At 43.2% G+C, this 20,233-nt stretch overlaps 1 protein-coding gene across 4 annotated transcripts in view; it reads left to right on the top strand.

Annotated features, from left to right (window-relative positions):
- LOC149214593 (phytyl ester synthase 1, chloroplastic-like) overlaps positions 1-20,233 on the top strand; it is a 536,108-nt gene that overhangs the window by 323,500 nt on the left and 192,375 nt on the right. The window lies entirely within an intron of this gene.

Here is a 20,233-nt window from a genome sequence, read left to right as displayed (position 1 = left end):
ACAGTGCAATGCATATAGCAAAAGGTGCATTTAATGTATGCAATGCATTTAAAATTCTAGAGAGAAACTTGTATGGCCTTATTGCAAGGATCTGTTTAGCATAGTTGAATTGGATATTATTTTTATAAATACAAATTCCATTTAGATTCAAAGAAATTCTCACTAATTTACTCCAAAACAAGATGAAAATAAATACTATTATGACTAGTTAAAACTTAAACCTTGCTACCAAATTATAACTATTGTGTTGGCTTAATGACAAATCTTTGGCAATAGGACTATGAAAAAAAGGGAGTGCTGGAAAGGAGAATGTGCTAATGGGTACCATCTTGGGAACCCATTATAATCTATTATTTTCATTCCCTTTTGAAAGATCGTTGTTATGAAGATTAAAGACAAAATTATAGTTACGGGGGAGGATCTCCATGAGTTGGTTATTTAGGTGAACATACCAGAATATTATCTCCTGTTTATGTGTTGTGTCACGTGTTTTACTAACATAAGCACAAGGCCAATCTTAATCTTAACTGAATCTTAATACAAAAATAATAGTAAATCAGCGACACATCAAGAACAAGATATCCATGGCTGACCCATTTCTCGAAGAACCAGCAAATAAACACGCGTTCAATCAACAACAGAATGATACCATATCTGCACATTTTTTATGGATCTTTCTGTGATTATGGTTACAAAGTTTGATATTTACACAAAATCAGCACAGCAAGATGTCAGCCTAAACTTGATCAGGATGGCCATCTATCTCTAGTATCACCTTGTAGCACATAAATTTTTGAACAAAATACTGGGACTCTATATAACATCAGGGACATCTAGCTACTCGCAGTTTGTGCAGGAACTCTAATTTCAAATTGGTGTGTGATTAATTGTAGTAACTAATAACCTTCCCCTGTGTTTTTCGCTAGAGCTGCCTTATGGCAACCAAAGTTATAGAGGAACACACAATGGTAGAAAAAGCTCTGCTAGAGACCAAAATTTGCTACATAAGGCCCATGTGTATAGCCTAGCAGCAAGCAACGACGTGATTTGTCTTGTATTAACACAGAAACCCAAGTTCAATTCCTCCAAATGGGTGCAGATGAGGTAAAGTACAAGTCCTAGTTGATTTTGATGATATAGAATAAATCCCCATAACCACACTGTGAAAATTCCAATATGGAATCTTATTGCAGAAATTGGTATTATTTCTCCTAATTGTTAATTAATTTAACAATTTATATGTTACAACAAATATTGAAATAAACACACTGCAACCCTCACAAATAAAATACTGTAGAAAAATAAAGCGATGGAAGCCGAGAAATGCTAGCACACACATAAAATTAACACAATTATTTTTGGACAAAAGTCCCCGGAAAAGCCCAACTTGGGAAAACTGGTGCAGCAATGAGGGTTTTTATTACTATGCAGTAGTGAAGTCTAAGTACAATCTGGATGCCTAAAGCTGGCAATCCACAGCAAGAAAATCTAGGAAAAATTATTGAAGGGAATTTACCCTTCCTAGACAAGCAATCCCGACACAACTTGCCTACAGAAAACTTGGCCTCTTGAAGCTTTTGTGTCACCCTCTACGCTGGAATGGGCAATCACTATGATGTCTAGCCTCTGACTCGTCTCCTCCAGGTCACTGTCCCTGCCCCTCACTCACTACTTCGATCTCTAGCTCTCTTCGGCAACTGACTGTTGCTTTTTTGGAAATTGATTTGCCAAGAAATCGAACTGTTCAAGTGTATTCTCCATCACCACATCGACCTCCTCTTATAATCCATTGTTAGAGTACCAATTACCAAGATTAAAACATAATCGATGGCTAGTATCATCTCTAGATCGATCCATGTGAGTTTCTATACTATTCTTGCCTTATCTCATTTAATACTGATTAATTAACCATATTCCCTAAGTTTAGACTTAGGAAATATAAAAAAAATGGTTAATAATCTAATTGAGACACTTCTAGGAGGAATTTCCAGAAATGATTTATGGGTTTTGGAAATCTCATGTATTCTAGCCTTTCCACCAAATTTCATGGCTATAACACACCCGATGCTACAAAAACTAACACTCCCTCTTAGCAAGGAATGTTTTTTGGTTCTGCACATCTTGCCACAACATCCTGTCTCTGAGTCATCTCCTATCATCCTGCTGATGTCTGGCCATACTGCTCACCAACCACTATGAAACTATGATATACGCTGCATTTGTTCTGTTGTTGACACTGCCATACTACTGCCAACATTGCATCTGCAGTGCAACTCTATTGTCACTGCAACTGCAACATCTGCAACTGAAAGACATCCAAAATACTGAATCATCTATGATTAGTATGATGCATTTTCCACCCGAGTCTCTCACTGCTACGAGCATCTGCTCTGTCACTGAAGAATTTGCGTTGCTGCTGACTTTGTACTATCGCTGACTCTACACTGTTCCATATGCACTGTTGCCAACTCTGCATTGGGCTCCCCAGCATCTGACTGCTACTCGTCTCTGCAATTGTCACGCGGTCTCTGACTGTATCAACTGCCACTGATCCATCTTGCTAATGAATAATGTGGACCCCTGTAGCAAGGTATGTTGAATTTTCTAAGTCTATCTGTTAAAAAATTAATTTATATTCTGCTGGTTTATTTCTTCTACTTGTCTAAATTCGAACAAGTTATTTAATACATTTAAATACCAAAATAAACAAAATACAGTCACAACATCTACAGATCAACAATTGAAAGAAAACAAGCACACAAGTGACAACGTTATTTTTGGACAAATGTCCCCGGAAAAACCCAATCCGGGAAAACCGGTGTAGCTATTCAGAGGGTTATATTATTATGCAGTCTATCTGAGCACAACAGGGTGCCTAACCGCTCAACTGACAGAGAAAAATACACGGCAGCAATACCTCTATATCCAGAAATAGGTATTCAGAAAACCTGTCCCACAAAACCCTCCCTGCCACAACTGAAGCTCAGTGCTGGCCCTTCTGGCCTCTGCGTCAGCCCCAGGACCCTCTGCATCAGCCCTCTAAGGCACTGCGTAGCCTCTGGGAGCCTCTGTGTTACTCCCTCTACGCTTTGTGTGGATGATGCAGTCTCTCTAGGCTCTGCGCTGCCTCTGCTGGGCTCTGTGTAGCCCAGACTGATTGTTGCTTTGGCTCTCTCTGCTTCTATGCTAGTCTCCCAGTATTGTCCCTACCCCTCTACCTCGTACTTGTTACCTCTCGTTGTTGATCACTGACTCAACTTTTCTTAGCAACCCCGCTCTAGCAAAATGAATGACTGATCACCCTGGTGTATTCTCCAACTGACCCTCAAGCCTCTTCTTATACTTTTCTCGTTGATCCAACAACGATCAAGATTAAATATCTAATCAACGATCACGATTAGATTTGGCTTTATCCAAGACTTTTGGAACCTTCTAACCCAGTTTGATATTAATACCCATTAATATTTTATTTTTCCTAAGTTTAGACTTAGGAACTCCATTAAAAATATTAATTATTTTAATATCTCCCAAACCAAGTACAATCTGTCCAAACCATTTATGGGTCTTGGAGATCTCATGCGCTTTAGCCTCTCCACCAATTTTCATGTCTAGATCACATCTGATGCTACCCAAAATCAACACTCCCTCTTAGCGAGTACTATGCTCTAGTAATACTCCTCACTGAGCATCAGTCTGATCATCCAGCACCGGTACCTGTGCTGATGCTAAGCCTCCCCACCCAACATCCTCTACACTGCTACATCCTGTACTGTTGCCCATGGCCCTGCCATTGCCACTATTGCATCTGTATAGAAACTCCCTCTGCATCCGTGTTGTTGCAGGTCCATACTCCCAACACTACATTTGCACTGTATCCCCTTCTCATTATGTTGCTTTGCGATATTGCATACTGCTACTACAGTGCAAATCAGTTACTGAGAAGTAAATAACTGATCCACCCAACTTCTGACATCCCTGACAGGCTAGAAACACTCTCAATGCTGAAGTCTCCCTGTCGCTAACAAGTGCTCCCTCTATTGACCTTTGCACTGCTGCAACAACTCCCTGCATCTCTCACCGTTGCACACCTCTTTGTGCCATCCTGCAGTGGTGCAACACTCCTGTGCCTCTCTCAGTGTTGTAACCTGTTAGCCTCGCACTGTCTGGGGACTCCTGCACTATAGCACTCTCTGTCGATTCATCTACATCTGTCTCTACCTACATCTGCCAATCTTGCCACTCCTCTTCGGGGCTCCCGTAACAAAGTATAATCCAAGAGGTTGTGTACCTCAAGGATGTTGCCCCTCATCGCCTGTAGTCCTCCTGACTACAGCTCGATGTCTCCCCACTTCTTCTCAAGTGGCACATGAGCACTCATGGCACAATCGTCATACTCCTTGACTTCTTTCTCAGCCTTCGTTGGCACTGCCTTAGAGTCAGAAGCCTCTCCCGTACTCTTCTTCCTTGGACATTGATACAAAAAATGATCCAATTCCCCACAATGGAAGCACTTGACCTTGGAGAGGTCCTTCTTCTTCCTCTTCTATTGCTTTCCCATAGATGCTAGAGCTGCATCCTCTTCTTCCTTCTTCTTGATCCTGACCCCTTTTCCGCTACTCATCGCCTTAGTCAACTGTCTGATCTCTTCTGGACGAAGAGCTGCCCGCACTTCTTCCCAACTCGAAAGACTCGTCCTGCCTAGTATTCTCTGGACAAATACCTCCCAATCCTCGAAGACTGCGTTAAGTGCGGTCCTCACCATCAATTCCTCATCCGACGTGGCCCTTATGGAAGTTAGCTGGTCACGAATCTCCTTCAACCGACTAAGCAAGACATCTATCTCCTCTCCCTTCTGCATCTGGTATGCCCTTGGGTGATTCTCCAAGGGCATATTCCTCTACACAGAAGTATGCTGGTACAATGTCTTCAAAGTGTCCCACATCTCCTTTGTCATTTCCTTCTAAGCAAAAATGTGGTACCACATGATCCTTGACCCCATCAAGGATGATTCACTTTGTCTTAGCCATTGCCTCCACGTACCTTTCATTAGCTATCGGGTCAACTGGGATAGCCATCATTCTCAAGGCGAAGCCTTTGATGCGATGTTTTTTCTAGAACGGACAAGATCCTGGCCTTCTAGACTACAAAGTTGGACGCTCCGTCCAACTTGTCTTGATCTTTCAGCCCATTCACGGCCATCTTGCTGCTCTTCTATCGAATCCTTCGAGTCTCTCTGCTTCCCTCCTGGAAGTCTTCTGTTTGACTCTTGCTGAGTCTCTCTACTTCCCACTTGGAAGTTCTCGGTTCGACTCCTCTTGAGTCTCTCTACTTCCCGTCTGGAAGTTCTCCTATGGACTCCTTCTGAGTCCCAATTTCCCTCCTGGAAATCCTTCTTCCAACGTCAAGTTGGCCCACTCCGATCGTCCGTGCAACTGCAACACTGATCTGGATTCCTTGGATGGAAATCTACCTCTGCAGCAACTCCCTCCACCTTGGTCTTGCCTTGTTAGGCACTGTTCTGACCACAGTACCCCACCAGCGTCTCTCTGTAAACTACCCATAGCCTCCTATTCCCCAACAACTGAAGGATTGAGCCAATTGGCTCTGCGCAATCCCGACACTAGAAAATCAGCTCCCTCAGCCAACTGCGTCAGCCCTCCTAGCCTCTGCATGACTCTGCATGAGCCTGATTTTGCCTTCCTCAGCCTTTACACTGGCCTCTCTCTGGCCTAGATTGATGATGCAGTCCCTTTGCATCACTCCTTCCTCTATTGCTTTCTGCAAGGATCAGCTTTGTCACTCGGGACAACTGAATCTGTTGTAAATGGTCTGCTTAGCTGATGCCTTCAGTTTGCCTTTGATATGCAACCACACTCTAATACCATGTTGAATTTTCTAAGTCTATTCGTTAGAAAATTAATCTGTATTCTGCTAGTTTATATCTTCTACTTATCTAAATTCGAACAAGTTATTTTATACATTTAAGTACCGAAATAAACACAATACAATCACAACATCTATAGATCAACAACTGAAAGAAAAAAGGCACACAAGTGACACCATTATTTTTGGACAAATGTCCCCAGAAAAACCCAATGTGGGAAAACCGGTGCAGCTATTCAGAGGGTTATATTATTATGCGCTCTATCTGAGTACAACTGGGTGCCTAACCGGCTCACCCGACAGAGAAAAATACACGATAGAAATACCTATATATCCGTAAATAGGTATTCAGAAAACCTGTCCCATGAAACCCTCTCTGGCATAACTGAAGCTCAGTGCTGGCCCTTCTGGCCTCTGCGTTAGCCTCCTGCTAACTTGCATTAGTCCTAGGACCCTCTGTGTCAGCCTTCTAAGGCACTGTGTAGCCTTTGGGAGCCTTTGCATCACTCCCTCTGCCCTCTACGTGGATGACGTAGTCTCTTTGGCCTTTGCGCTGCCTCTGTTGGGCTCTGCGTAGCCTGGACTGATTGCTACTCTGGGTCTCTCTACTTCTGTATTGGTCTCCTAGTATTGTCCCAGCTTCTTTGCCTAGTACTCATTGCCCCTCGTTGCTGATCAATGATTCAAATTTTCTTAGCAACCCCACTCTAGCAAAATGAATGACTGATCACTTTGGTGTATTCTCCAACTCACCCTTAAGCCTCTTCTTATACTTTTCTCGTTGTTCCATCAATGGCTAATATTAGATTTGGCTTGATCCATGTCTTTTGGAACCTTCTAACCCAGTTTTATATTAATACCCATTAATATTTTATTTTTCCTATGTTTAGATTTAGGAACTCCATTAAAAATATTAATTATTTTAATATCTCCCAAACTGGGTACAATCCGTCCAAACCATTTATGGGTCTTGGATATCTCATGTGCTTTAGCCTTTCCACCAATTTTCATGGCTAAATCACATCCGATGCTACCCTAAAGCAACAAGGTATTGATCCATGAGGTGAACTCCTCAAGGATCCTGCCTGTCTGTAGCTCTATGGGGCTACAACTCCAAATAACCCCACCTCACTCCCGGAAGTATATCTGCAAAAATCGCAAATTCTTCCTCCAACCTGGAGGACAACCTGTCGATTTATGTTGAGGCCGCGAATTCTTCTTCCTCAGAGGACAATGGGTAGTGTAGTGACCAAGCTCACCACACCTGAAGAATTTGCCCTTTGATAGGTCCTTCTTCTTCTTCCTTTGATCCCCTTGCCCCTCACTGGGATCCTTTGATACAAGGGCCACATTCTCCTCCTCCTTCACCACCTTTGATCCGTTGTTGTTGCTGCTAGTGATGGAGCTCTTTAGCAGAGCTCGTCCCAACTCCTCCTACTACAAATCGGCCCACATCCCGTCCCACTCTGGTAGTCTATCTCTGCTGAATATTCTTTGGGCAAAGACTTGCCAATCCTATGAGACACTATTGAGTTTCAATCACACTAGCTCCTTGGGTTGAGGTGATGCCCCAACAATTGACAGCTGGTCATGGACCTCCTAAATCCTGGTAAGGAAAGATTCAATGCCTTCCCCCTTCTGCATCCTGATGCATCTCAACTTCTCCTCAAGAAAAATCTTCCGCTGCTTGGAAGTTCCGTGGCATAACGTGGAGAGAGCATCCCACATCTATTTGGTAGTATCTTTGTAAGCTATATGTGAGACAATATGATCCCAGAATCCATCCAAGATTAGTCGCTTCGCCTGTGCCATTTCTTTCTTGTATTCTTTCTGCTGATTTTCATCTTGGGGAACTACCACTACATTATCTATGTAAGCTTTCAGGCCATATTCATCTAGAAGGAAGGCCATCCTAGCCTTCCAGATGACATAGTTGGAAGCTCCATACAACATATCCTGATCATGAAGCCCTGTAGTGGCCATCTCAATGAACCGTTGAAAACTCTCTATTGCCTTCTGCTTCGCTGTTGTTCAGCTACTCACACTCCCTTCTCGAATGAGAAGATCTGCTCACAACTACTGCTAATCATCAAGGAAAATTGAACTTTTGAGACTAGAATTTCCCTGAGAAAAATTTTCCCTCAACTGTGTGTGCTTCTCTCTTTTCCACCCGTCGTTGGCTTGTGAAAATTCGGAATCTTGAACCCTATTGCAGCAATTGGAAATTATCGTCCTAATTGTTAATTAAGTTTAACAATTTATTTATTGTTTCCTACAACAAATATTGAATAACTCACACTACAACCTACACAAATAAAACTGCAGAAGAATAAATGCTGGAAGAAATGCTTAGCACACACATAAAATAACACAGTTATTTTTGGACAAAAGTCCCTGGAAAAACCCAACTTGGGAAAATCGGTGCAGTAGTTGAGGGTTTTATTATTAAGAAACAGTGAAATAATCTGAGTACAATTGGGTTCCAAAACTGGCAATCCTACAGAGAAAAATTGGCAAGAAAATCTAGTGAAGAAATCTCCTCACTCCACGGGAAAATATGGGCTCTGACCTTAGCTTAAATTTAGCTATCCAAACTAGCTCTGCACAACCACTACGTCACCCTAGCACAGTCACTTATGCACTCAGTTCAAACCAGCTTCTCCTCAAGCTGTCTGGTCTGCTGTTGTCTAGGAAAATATCTCTCCTGGACTCTAGAACCTCTTCCTAGCTTCTGGCACTGAAACTTTGCTTTTCCCAGCAGATTCGAAATTGCCTCTAGAGGCTACTACGTTGCTCTGTGTCAATCTCTATATGGCTCCTATGCCTCTCTGCAAATGCACTCACCAAAACTGGAAACCTTCCTCCGGCTTCGTTGTTCTTTCCCCTCTCTCACTGCTTCGATCTCACTGACTTTTGCTACTATGGAGATCAATCTGCACATGAAATAGAATTGCTGAAGTTTTTTCTCCAAGCCCCATCGACTTCTTCTTATAATCCTATGTTGGGACTCCAACAGCCAAGATTAGATTTTAATTGATGGCAAGGATTAACTTGAAGTCGATCCATGTGAGTTTCTAGAACATTTACACCTTAACTTAATTAATTCTGATTAATTAGTCATATTCCCTAAGTTTAGAATTAGGAAATATTTAAAAACTGACTAATAATCTAATTAAGACATTTCTAGCCTCTCCACAAAATTTCAAGGCTAGAACACATCCGATGCTACAAAAACTAACACTCCCTCTTAGCAAGGAATGTGTTATAGTGTTGTTGCTTCCTATAGCAACACTCTGTCTCTGCATCATCTCGTGTCACACTGCTAATGTCTGGCTACTGCTACCCACCAACCACTACACAAATCTGATATGTGTTGCATCTGTGTTGCTACCAACGCTACTAAACTGCTGCCAACATTGCATCTGCACTATAACTCCCTCTTAATCTATTGTTGTTGCAACTACAACATTTGCAACTGAAAAGTATCCCAAATATTGAATCAACTGTGATCAGTATGATGCATTTGTCACCTGAGTCTTTGACTGCTGCTAGTATCTGCGTTGTCACTGAGGCATCTGTGTTGCTGCTGACTCTGCACTGTGCCACCTGCATTGTTGCTAACTCTGCATTGTGTTCCCCAACATTTGATTGCAACTAGACTCTGCATCTGTCACTCTAGCATCTGACTGCATCTACTGCCACTGATCCATCCTGCTACTGAATATTGTGGGCTCCCGTAGCAAGGTACTAATCCAAGAGGTGGACCTCCTCAAGGATCTTGCTCATTTGTAGCGCTCTAGGGCTACAAAACCAAATCAGCCCATTTCAAACTTGGGGGTATGTCTGCAAACATGGCGAAGTCTTCCTCCAACCTGGAGAACAACCTATCAATCTTGCCATGGGCTGTCGCTTGGTCTTTCTTCTCCTCTTTGTCCTGCTTCCTGAGAGGACACTCGGTACTGTGGTGGCCAAACTCGCTACACTTGAAGCACTTACCCTTTGACAAGTCCTTCTTTCACTGCTCCCCTTGTCCCTGACTGGGACCCTTCGGTGCGAGGGTCACATTATCCTCCTCCTTCACCTGCTGTTGCCACTGATGGAGCTCTTCACTAGGTCTCATCTCAACTCCTCCTGCTGGAAATCGGCCCACATCCTATCCCACCTTGGCAAGGTGTCTCTACCCAAGATACTTTGGACAAATACCTATTGTCTGGAATGTTGTCTGCTGTTGTGAAGGCCCATGGTTCTCAACTGTTAAAACTGGAAACTAGGGCCAAACTCCATGTGGGTCTTCTTATTTATGGCAGCTGATATTTTTCTTGGATTCCTCTCGTCGTGAGGTGTAGGAGTGATCTAAAGATCATCCGATTCTGACATGTATTCATGGAGATATGAATTTATTTGTGTTATGTGACAATTCATCAAGGTCAGCCAGGAACCAAATTACCCCCACTTGTCCTCAACGTTTTATTATAAATAGAAGAGGTGTTCAATTCATTTCGTCACACATCTCTTGTGATCTCTCTCCACTTGTTTGGGTTTTGGTGGTAGGAGAGATCTATAGGAGAATACATTGCCCTAGAGAAGATCTAGCCCTAACCCTAGATGCAATCAAAGAAAGCTCTACGCAGTCCTAGGAGGAGACACCTCTACACAGTCAAGGATGATTTTATATGCAGTCAAGAGGAGGCTCTTCTAGCAACAAGGAGAGGGTTTCTATACGCTAAGGGAACTTCATCGCTGTCAAAGGAAGCTCTAGATGCTGTCAGAAAGAAGTCTAAAACGCAGTCAATGAAGCATGCCCTAGCCGCAGTCACAAAGGATGTATAGTCGCTGTCTTGGAGGTGCCCTTATGTTCTAAACGTATGCCTTATTCTGCAGCAACTAGAGGCCTAATCAAATGCCCTTATACACTGCTTAATGAGGCCCTTATATGCATTCCCTTGTGCCCTCAACGCAGGTCAAGTTCTGCAGCAACAACTGCTCTAATCTGTTGTCAAGAAGGCACATATGCAGGTCAGTAAGGTTCCTTATTGTTGTCAAAAAAAGGCCTTATACATAGCCCTACTAACCGTAGTTTGTGAGGCCCTAATCAGAAGGTTGAACCTAGTATTACAGCGTGAAAGATCTGTGTTGACTTGTTGTAGGTGACAACGTGTTCAATCAAGGCTATTTGGGCATGTTAGTATTGTTCTTGAGCTTAAATTGAAGGGCAGAAGAAACCGCTGAAAGGAGGAGCAAGAGACTGTAGCTTACCAGCTGATGGAGGCACTAATCAAAGGGACCTAAGTCTTAGCCCACTGCTGGGCTAGGCCGCAAGCCATAGCCAGCAATTGGAAGCATTTAAAGCGTTGCGTTAAGAAGGATAGCAACCCCTCAGGCAATAGACAATTGGATCAAATGTGTGAAGGCAAGCCGCAGTCAATAGGTGGACTGTGGGGTTTGTTTAGAGTGTTGTAGCACACAACGTTTATGCCCTATCTAGTGATCAGGTCTGCCATGAAATGCATCAGTCCTTGCTGCATATGAAAGGTGCCATATTAGCAGCCTTGACATGATCAGCGAAGCAGCAAAGGAGAAAGAATTTTATATAAGGAAAGCTTCAGTATTCTGGGTAATTGGTTGAGATGTTCTAGACCTATCATTTGCTGCATATCTTCAGTCCTTGGTGTCAGATTTACTATATCATTGTATCATCTTCATAGTGAAGATCTCTGATGCCTGATCTTCTATTTGGCAAGTCAAGTATTGAGTTCAAATCATTGCACTCTATCTCTATCTCTCTGCTGAACTATTGAAGACTAAAGAAGATTTGATCAAGAGTTTCCCCACATTGGGGTTTGTCCTTGGCTGGTGCCGCATCTTGTGTCCTGTTGTCTTGGATTTTGTTTTGCAATTTATGTTTATGTTCTATTTGCACTTTACTATCATGCTGATGTGATTTCTAATCTGAATATTGTCATTGGGCTAATATGAAAAATTGAAGTAAATTGCTCTAAGCATAGAACATACCAAAATTTAACATGGTATCAGAGCTGAGGTGAAGACAAAGCCCAAGTAAGAGTGAAAGAGCAATCACCAAATATAGTTGGAAAGGACAAAAGACTCAATGGGTTCCTCATCCCACTTGCCTGCTGAATTGGAAGAGCAAGAAGTGTTGGATTACATGAAGCGTAAAATCCCTGAGCCTCCATCAAATGCACCGACTACTCCAAAGAACAAGTACACCAAGGGTGAAGTCGAAGCGAAGAAGATTATTAGAGATTCCATTGACAAGCATCTGGTGGCCTACCTAAAGGTCACTTCAATGGAAAGTCTGAATCTAAGGGTGGAACGAAGGGCAGATGCCTTGCTTGCAATAAGTTTGGACACTATGCGAGGGAGTGTCCAAATAGAAGGGACACATCACATGATGATCATCACAATCATTCCAGGGGCAACTTCAATCGAAGGAATGACAGGTATGATGGCAATGGAAAAAGGAATGCAGGACATCAAAGTAAATGGCTGGCCCTCCAAGAAAGCAAGGAACTCTAGGTATGATGAATCAAGTGTTGTTTCTGATAAGCAAAAGGAGTATGATCTTATATTGGCCCTCTCCTCTACCTTTCCTCTGGACTTGTTGGGAAATTAGCTTATTTATAGTGGTGCCTCAAGGCACTTCATCGGATATAAGGAAGCGCTCTCTAATCTGATAGGGAAGGAAACAAGATTGGAGATTATTCTTGAAGACGATGCCATCTATCCCGTAAAGGGTGTAGGGAATGTTACTCTTCAATTAGATCAGGGCAACTCAATTCATTTACATGAATTTCTTTATGTACCTGATCTCAAGAAGAACCTGGTGTGCATTTCTGCAATGGAAGAAAAAGGTTTCAAGGTGGCATTCATCGATGGAAAAGTACGTGTTTGGAAAAAGAGTTTTAAAGATGCTTTTACTCTTAGGTTCAGGGTTGGAAATTTGTATCAAGTTGCAGGGTACCATGTCATGTGTCACATCTCTTCAATGGCACCGGAGGTCTACCCATCTTTATTGTAAGTCCCTACCCGATGTAAGACCGATGGTGACAGGGATGCCTGAATTCAAGGAGGAGAATAAAGGTACATGTTCGAGATGTACCGAAGGAAAACTTACAAGGGGACCATTCCCCGCATGTAATAGCAAGACCACAGAGGTGGATCAACCCAAGGGGTTTGAGATTCATGATCGAGAATCTCATGTATATAGGTTAAAGAAAGCTCTCTATAGTTTGAAGCAAGCACCCCGAGCTTGGAATGAGAAGATTGATAGCTATTTGATGAAGCTAAGATTCACTAGGAGTGAAGCCGATCCAAACCTTTGCTTTAAGGTTATGGATGATAGACCTCTCATTCTGGTACCTTATGTGGATGACCTCTTTGTGGCAGGTACAGACCCTCTCATTTGCAAAATTAAGAGGGAGCTGGATTCTGAATTTGGAATGGTGGACTGCAAGCCTGTGACTACCTCGTTGGAGCTTAACTTGAAGAAGTTATGTGGTAGCGTTGCCGGACCTGATTTGGGAAATGCCTCTGATTTTCTGTTGATTTGGGGTAGCATCAGATGTGCTCTAGCCATGGAATATGGTGGAGAGGTTGGGGCACATGAGATCTCCAATACCCAGAAAGGGTTTGGGTAGATTCTAAACAGATCAGGAGATATTAAAATAATTAATATTTTTAATGGAGTCCCTAAGTCTAAACTTAGGGAAAATAAAATATTAGTGTGTATTAATATGAATTTGTGTTAGAATGGTCCAAAAGACATGGATCAAGCCAGATCTAATCTTAGCTATTGATTAGGGACTTAATCTCAGCCGTTGATATGTCAATAGGAAAAGTATAAGAGGAGGCTTGAGGGTCACTTAGAGAAAACACTAGAGTGATCAGTCATTCTATTCTTTAGAGCAGGGTTTTCTAAGAGAGATAGAATTAGTGATCAGGAGATGTAGCTGAGGGGCATTTGAGTACAGAGAGGTAGAGAGGTAGAGATAGCGCCAGGAGAGTAGCGCAGTAGCCAAGGAGAGTGACGTAGAGCCAGCCAGGGCTCACGCAGGGCCACACAGAGCCTCATGGAGGCCAGTGTTGCTGATGCAGAGGGCCAGAGGATTGACGCAGACCCATCCGGGGTGACGCAGGGCCAATGCTGGGAAAAGAGGGGCTGACACAGTCCAAAGAGAGGCTGATGGTGGGGTTTCTGGGGCAAATTTGTGCTGAGTAGCTCCCGGAAGGTTTATTCGGGGTTTCAACCAGGAGATTTTTCAGAAACGAGAGGTATTACTGCCAAGGAAGTTCTCTATTGGGTAGGCCAGTTTCGGCACCCAGATTGTACTCTAATATTGCTTTAATAAGAAAACCCTCAAATAGCTGCACCGATTTTACCACATTGGGTTTTTCCAGGGACATTAGTCCAAAAATAATGGTGTCATATGGTGTGTTTGTTTCTATTTCTTTAAGTTGTTGATCTGTAATATGTTGAGCATGCACTAGTGTTTATTTTCAGTATTTACATTGTAAATAACTTGTTAAGTAAAATAACAAGTAGGTAGGAATAAATCAGATAAAGTGCATGGAGGGTTTTTAACTAAGTAAATTTAGAAACTTCAACATGGTATCAGATCATGATTGCAGATCACAAGAGGACTAAAGATATCAGCCGAGCGGAGCAATAATAGCAGAAAATAGTGGTCCTGAGGTGACAGAAGTTGTTTTTAGTAGAGCAACAACAAGGGAAGGGTGACACAGTGCCTACATCATCAAAGGTGAGCCGAGAAGAGGTAACGCAGTTGGCTAAGGAGGCCGGGTTGCTGGTGCCGGGATTTTGCAGAGCCTAGGAGCTCTCACCTTCAGGTTGTTGGGGTTTAGAAGGCTGTGGGAATATTGCAGAGTGGAGCTGGTGAGGTACTAGAATGGTACCTGACAGAGAAAGGCCAGAGGAGTTGCTACCGAGGGTTTCTAGCTGAGGAACCCGGATCAGTGGTGTTGTTGCATAAGACGATCAGAGTAGGGGGCATCTCGACAAGCGGCAGAAGGATTTCAAGGAGGGAAATCAAGGCTCAGAGGGAGTCCAGAAGAGAAATTCCAGATGGGAAGTAGAGACTTAGAGGAGTCCAACAGAGAACTTCCAAGAGGGAAGTAGAGGAGAATCATGGCACTACACAGAGTAAGAGACTAGGATGGATTGGACTGAGCATTGAACTTCGTAGTCTGAAAGGCTCGAATCTTATCTGTACTTGACAGGAATTGTGTCAAGAACTTCATCTTAAAGGTAATAGCTATCCCGGTCGACCCTAATGATAATGACAAGTATGAGGAGGCAATGGCGAGGGCCAAGAACATTATCCTTGACGAGGTTAAGGATCTTGTAGTACCACACATAGCCAAGAAGGAAATGACATTTGAGATGTGGGAGGCTCTCAAGAAGCTGTACCAGCATACTTCTATACAGAGAAGAATGTTGCTTGAGAATTAGTTGAGGTCGTATTAGATGAAGAAGGGAGAAACAATTGACACCTTCCTTGGAGGATTGAATGAGATTCGAGATCAGTTGACTGCTATAGAGGCGACACCGGATCAGGCACTAATGGTGAGGACAACCCTGAATGTTGTCTCAGAAGACTGGGAAGTATTTGTCTAGAGTATACTGGGCAGAGGGACACTTCCACCTTGGGACGAGATGTGGGCAACTCTTTGCCAGGAAGAGATCAGATGGTAGTCGAAGATAGGTAGCAACAACAAGGGGATCAAAGTCAAGCAGGAGGAGGAAGATGTGGCCCTAGAATCTAAGGGAAAGCAAGAGAAGCGGAAGAAGAAAGATCTCTCCAAGATCAAGTACTTCCACTGTGAGGAGCTAGGTCATTATGCGACCCAGTGTCTAAGGAAGAAGAGTAAGGGAGAGTCTTCTGAGACTAAGACAGCACCAGCATGGGCAGAGAAGGAAATTTTGACAAACGATGACTGTGTCACGAGTGCACACACGCCACTTGAGAAGAAGTGGGGAGACATCGAGCTATAGTCAAGCGAACTACAAGCAATGAGGGGCAGGATCGTCGAGGTACCCAGCCTCTTGGATTAGACCTTGCTACGGGAGACCCAACGAGGAGTAGCAGGACTGGTTGAGTGCGTGGAGACGGATGCAGATGGAGTGGTAGAGAGAGCTATAGTGCAGCAGTCCTGAGACAACGCGAGGCTAGCAGGCTGCAACAGTGCGAGAGGCACTGGAGTGTTGCACCAATGCAGGATGGCACAAAGAGGTGTGCAATGGTGTGAGATGCAGGGAGTTGTGCAGCAACGTAGAGGTCAGAGAGGGAGAACTTGTCAGTGACAGAGAGAGCTTCATCATCAGTGGGTGTCTCTAGCCCAACAGAGAGGTTAGATTGGGAGATCAGTTACTTACTTCTTAGTAATTGAGTTGCAGTGCAGCACGATGCAGCATGATGAGAGGAGGTGCAGTGCGGATGTAGTGCAGGGAGAAAGGACCAGCAACAGCATGGATGCAGAGGGAGTTGTCGTACAGATGCAGCAGTGGCAGTGGAAGAACCATGGGTAGCATTACAGGATGCAGTAGTGCAGAGGATGTTGGGCAGGAAGGCCTAGCATCAGCACAGGTACTGATGCCAAATGATCAGAGTAATACTTAGTGAGGAGTATTGTTAGAGTACAGTGCTCGCTAAGAGGAAGTCATGATTTGGGGTAGCATCAGATGTGATCTAGCCACGAAATTTGGTGGAGAGGTTGGGGCACATGAGATCTCCAATACCCAGAGAGGGTTTGGGAAGATTCTAAACAGATTAGGAGATATTAAAATAATTAATATTTTTAATGGAGTCCCTAAGTCTAAACTTAGGGAAAATAAAATATTAATGTGTATTAATATGAATCTATGTTAGAATGGTCCAAAAGACATGGATCAAGCCAGATCTAATCTTAGCCATTGATTAGGGACTTAATCTCGGCCATTGATATGTCAACAGGAAAAGTATAAGAGGAGGCTTGAAGGTCACTTGGAGAAAACACCAGAGTGATCAAACATTCTATTCTCTAGAGCGGGGTTTGCTAAGAGAGATAGAATTAGTGATCAGGAGATGTAGCTGAGGGGAATTTGAGTACAGAGACGTAGAGATAGTGCTGGGAAGGCAGCGCAGTAGCCAAGGAGAGTGATGCAGAGCCAGCAAGCGCTCATGCAGAGGAAAATGGGAGCTGCGCAGAGCCTCAAAGAGGCTAGCATTGCCAATGCAGAGGGCTAGAGGGTTGACGCAGGGCCAGTGTTGGGTAGAGAGCGGCTGACACAGTCCAGAGAGAGGCTGACACTGGGGTTTCTAGGGCAGATTTGTGTTGAGTAGCTACCGGAAGGTTTATCCGAGGTTTCAGCTAGGAGATTTGTCAGAAACAGAGAGGTATTACTTCCAAGGAAATTCTCTGTTGGGTAGGCCAGTTTCGGCACCCAGATTGTACTTTGATATTGCTTGATAAGAAAACCCTCAGATCGCTGCACCGGTTTTCCCACATTGGGTTTTTCCGGGGCCATTAGTCCAAAAATAATGGTGTCATATGGTGTGTTTGTTTCTATTTCTTTTAGTTGCTGATCTATAATATGTTGAGCATGCACCAGTGTTTATTTTCAGTATTTACATTGTAAATAACTTGTTAAGTAAAATAACAAGTAGGTAGGAATAAATTAGATAAAGTGCATGGAAGGTTTCTAACTAAGTAAACTTAGAAACTTCAACATTTTCATCTACTCATAATAGCATTGATGTTCTTGGTGAATTCCCGTCCAGATATTTGTTTTATAGTTAGCATGTTGAGCCAACGTATGGCTGAGCCTCATCACTCACATTAGATTGGTGCCAAGAATCTTCAGAGATATCTTCGAGGCACAATCACTCATGGACTAAGATACATTGTTGGAGTTGTGAGGCTGCATTGGTATTCTGATGCTGATTGGGCAAGCAGTGAAGAGGATCGCAAAAGCACTTCTGAGTGTTGTTTCTTTTTGGGTTCTGCTTCGATATCCTGGATGAGCAGGAAGCAGAAGTTGGTTTCTTTGAGCACCACTGAGGCCGGATACATAGCTGCGAGTATGGCCTCGTGTGAATCTGTCTGGTTGAGGAAGCTCTTCAGTGAGTTGTTTGGACATGTGCTGGATACCACCATGATCCTTTATGACAACTAGAGTGGGATTCGATTGTTGAGGAATCCCATGTTCTATGATCACTCCAAGCATATAGACATCAGGTACCACTTTATCTGGGATATGGTAAGCGAGGTGCAATAAGGCTCCATCACATTGGGACTGATCTGCAGGTCGCCGATATTCTCATGAAGCCCCTGGGAAAGGTCAAATTCTTGACTTTTTGAGAATGACTAGGAGTCATGGAGAGACCCTCTCCTGAGGGTCTTGTATGATATGGACATTTAGCTCTGGGAGATCTAGGGGGCTTGGGGGTACTTCTTGGAGCGATGAGCAACCATAGGGTGAGTGGTTCAGAACTTCAGCCTTCCCCTAGTGGTTTGCTATGTAGGCAGGATGAGTGGTTCATCCTTCTCCCGCTAAGACACAATCATAGGGTGAGTGGTTCAACCTTACCCTAGTGATTTGTTGTGTATAGGGTGAATGGTTCAACCTTCCCCTAGGATACCCCTCGCAACATGTAGGCAAGATGAGTGGTTCGTCCTTCTCCTGCTGAGACATCCTACGCATGTAGTCTGGGACTGATGGGAAGTATCTATCATTTTTCCAATGAGAAGGGAAATGAGGATAGGGGCCATAGTACTACTAATGGACGTATCGTGTACTACTGTACTCCCTATGCTAGGATGATATTGATCTGGGATCAATTGGAACTGACTTCGGGTCAGTAAGAGTGGTATGAGACACTCTTTATTTGAACTGATTTCGGATCAGTAAGAGAGGTATGAGACACTCTCTTTATTTGAACTGATTTCAGATTAGTAAGAGTGGTATGAGACACTCTCTTTATTTGGAATTGACTTTGGGTCAGTAGAGAATGGTATGATACAATCTCGATCACTTCTTCTTCTTCATAATTCAGTAGAGCAGTGCACTGATGGCAGAGATAGTATGGACTGGTAGATGGATTAGCAGGTGAAATTCTCCCTAGTTGAGAGAGAGTGTTAAAATTGGCAACTGGGGCCAAACTCCATGTGGGTCTTCTTATTTATGGCAGATAATATTTTTCTTGGATTCCTCTCGTCGTGAGGTGTAGGATTGATCTAAAGATCATCCGATTCCGACATGTATTCATGGAGATATGAATTTATTTGTGTTATGTGACAATTTGTCAAGGTTGGCCAGCAACCAAATTACCCCCAGTTGTCCTCAACGTTTTATTATAAATAGAAGAGGTCTTCAAGTCATTTTATCACACATCTCTTGTGACCTCTCTCCACTTGTTTGGGTTTTGGTGGTAGGAGAGATCTATAGGAGAATATGTTTCCCTAGAGAAGATCTAGCCCTAGACGCAACAGAGAAGGATCTACGCAGTCCTAGGAGGAGACACCTCTACGCAATCAATGAGGGTTTTATCTACAGTCAAGAGGAGGATATTCTAGCAACAAGGAGAGGGTTTCTATATGCTATCTAAGGGAACTTCATCGTTGTCAAAGGAAGCCCTAGATGTTGTCAAAAAGAAGTCTAAAACGAAGTCAATGAAGCATGCTCTAGCTGCAGTCACAAAGGATGTATGGCTGCTGTCTTGGAGGTGCCCTTATGTTCTAAATGCAGGCCTTACTCTACAGCAACTAGAGGCCTAATCAAATGCTCTTATATGACGTTTAAAGAGGCCCTTATACATAGTCCCTTGTGCCCTCAATGCAGGTCACGTTCCGTAGCAACAGCTACCCTAATCTGTTGTCAAGAAGACACATATGCAAGTAAAAAAGGCTCCTTATTGTTGTCACAAAAAGGCCTTATACACAGCCCTCCTAATCACAGTTTGTAAGGCCCTAATCAGAAGGTTGAACCTAGTATTACAACATGAAGGATCTGTGTTGATTTGCTGGAGGTGACAGCGTGTTCAATCACTTGGCCATGTTAGTATTGTTCGTGAGCTTGAATTGAAGGGCAGAAGAAGCTGCTGAAAGGAGGAGAAAGATACTGTAGCTTAAGGGTTGATTGAGACTGTAGCTTAGGGGTAGGCCATATGTTCAAGTTTCTAAGTCTACCAATTAGAAACCCTCCATGCACTTTACTGATTTATTCCTACCTACTTGTTCCGTTACTTAACAAGTTATTTACAATGTAAATACTGAAAATAAACACTAGTGCATGCTCAACATATTACAGATCATCAACTGAAGGAAATAGATA

The sequence above is a fragment of the Pinus tabuliformis genome, chromosome 1_1 (genome assembly GCF_031772625.1).
Source record: "Pinus tabuliformis cultivar Carrire ecotype Pingquan chromosome 1_1, CPIR1, whole genome shotgun sequence".
NCBI classification, from domain to species: domain Eukaryota; kingdom Viridiplantae; phylum Streptophyta; class Pinopsida; order Pinales; family Pinaceae; genus Pinus; species Pinus tabuliformis.
This window is presented reverse-complemented; position numbering and strand designations above follow the sequence as displayed.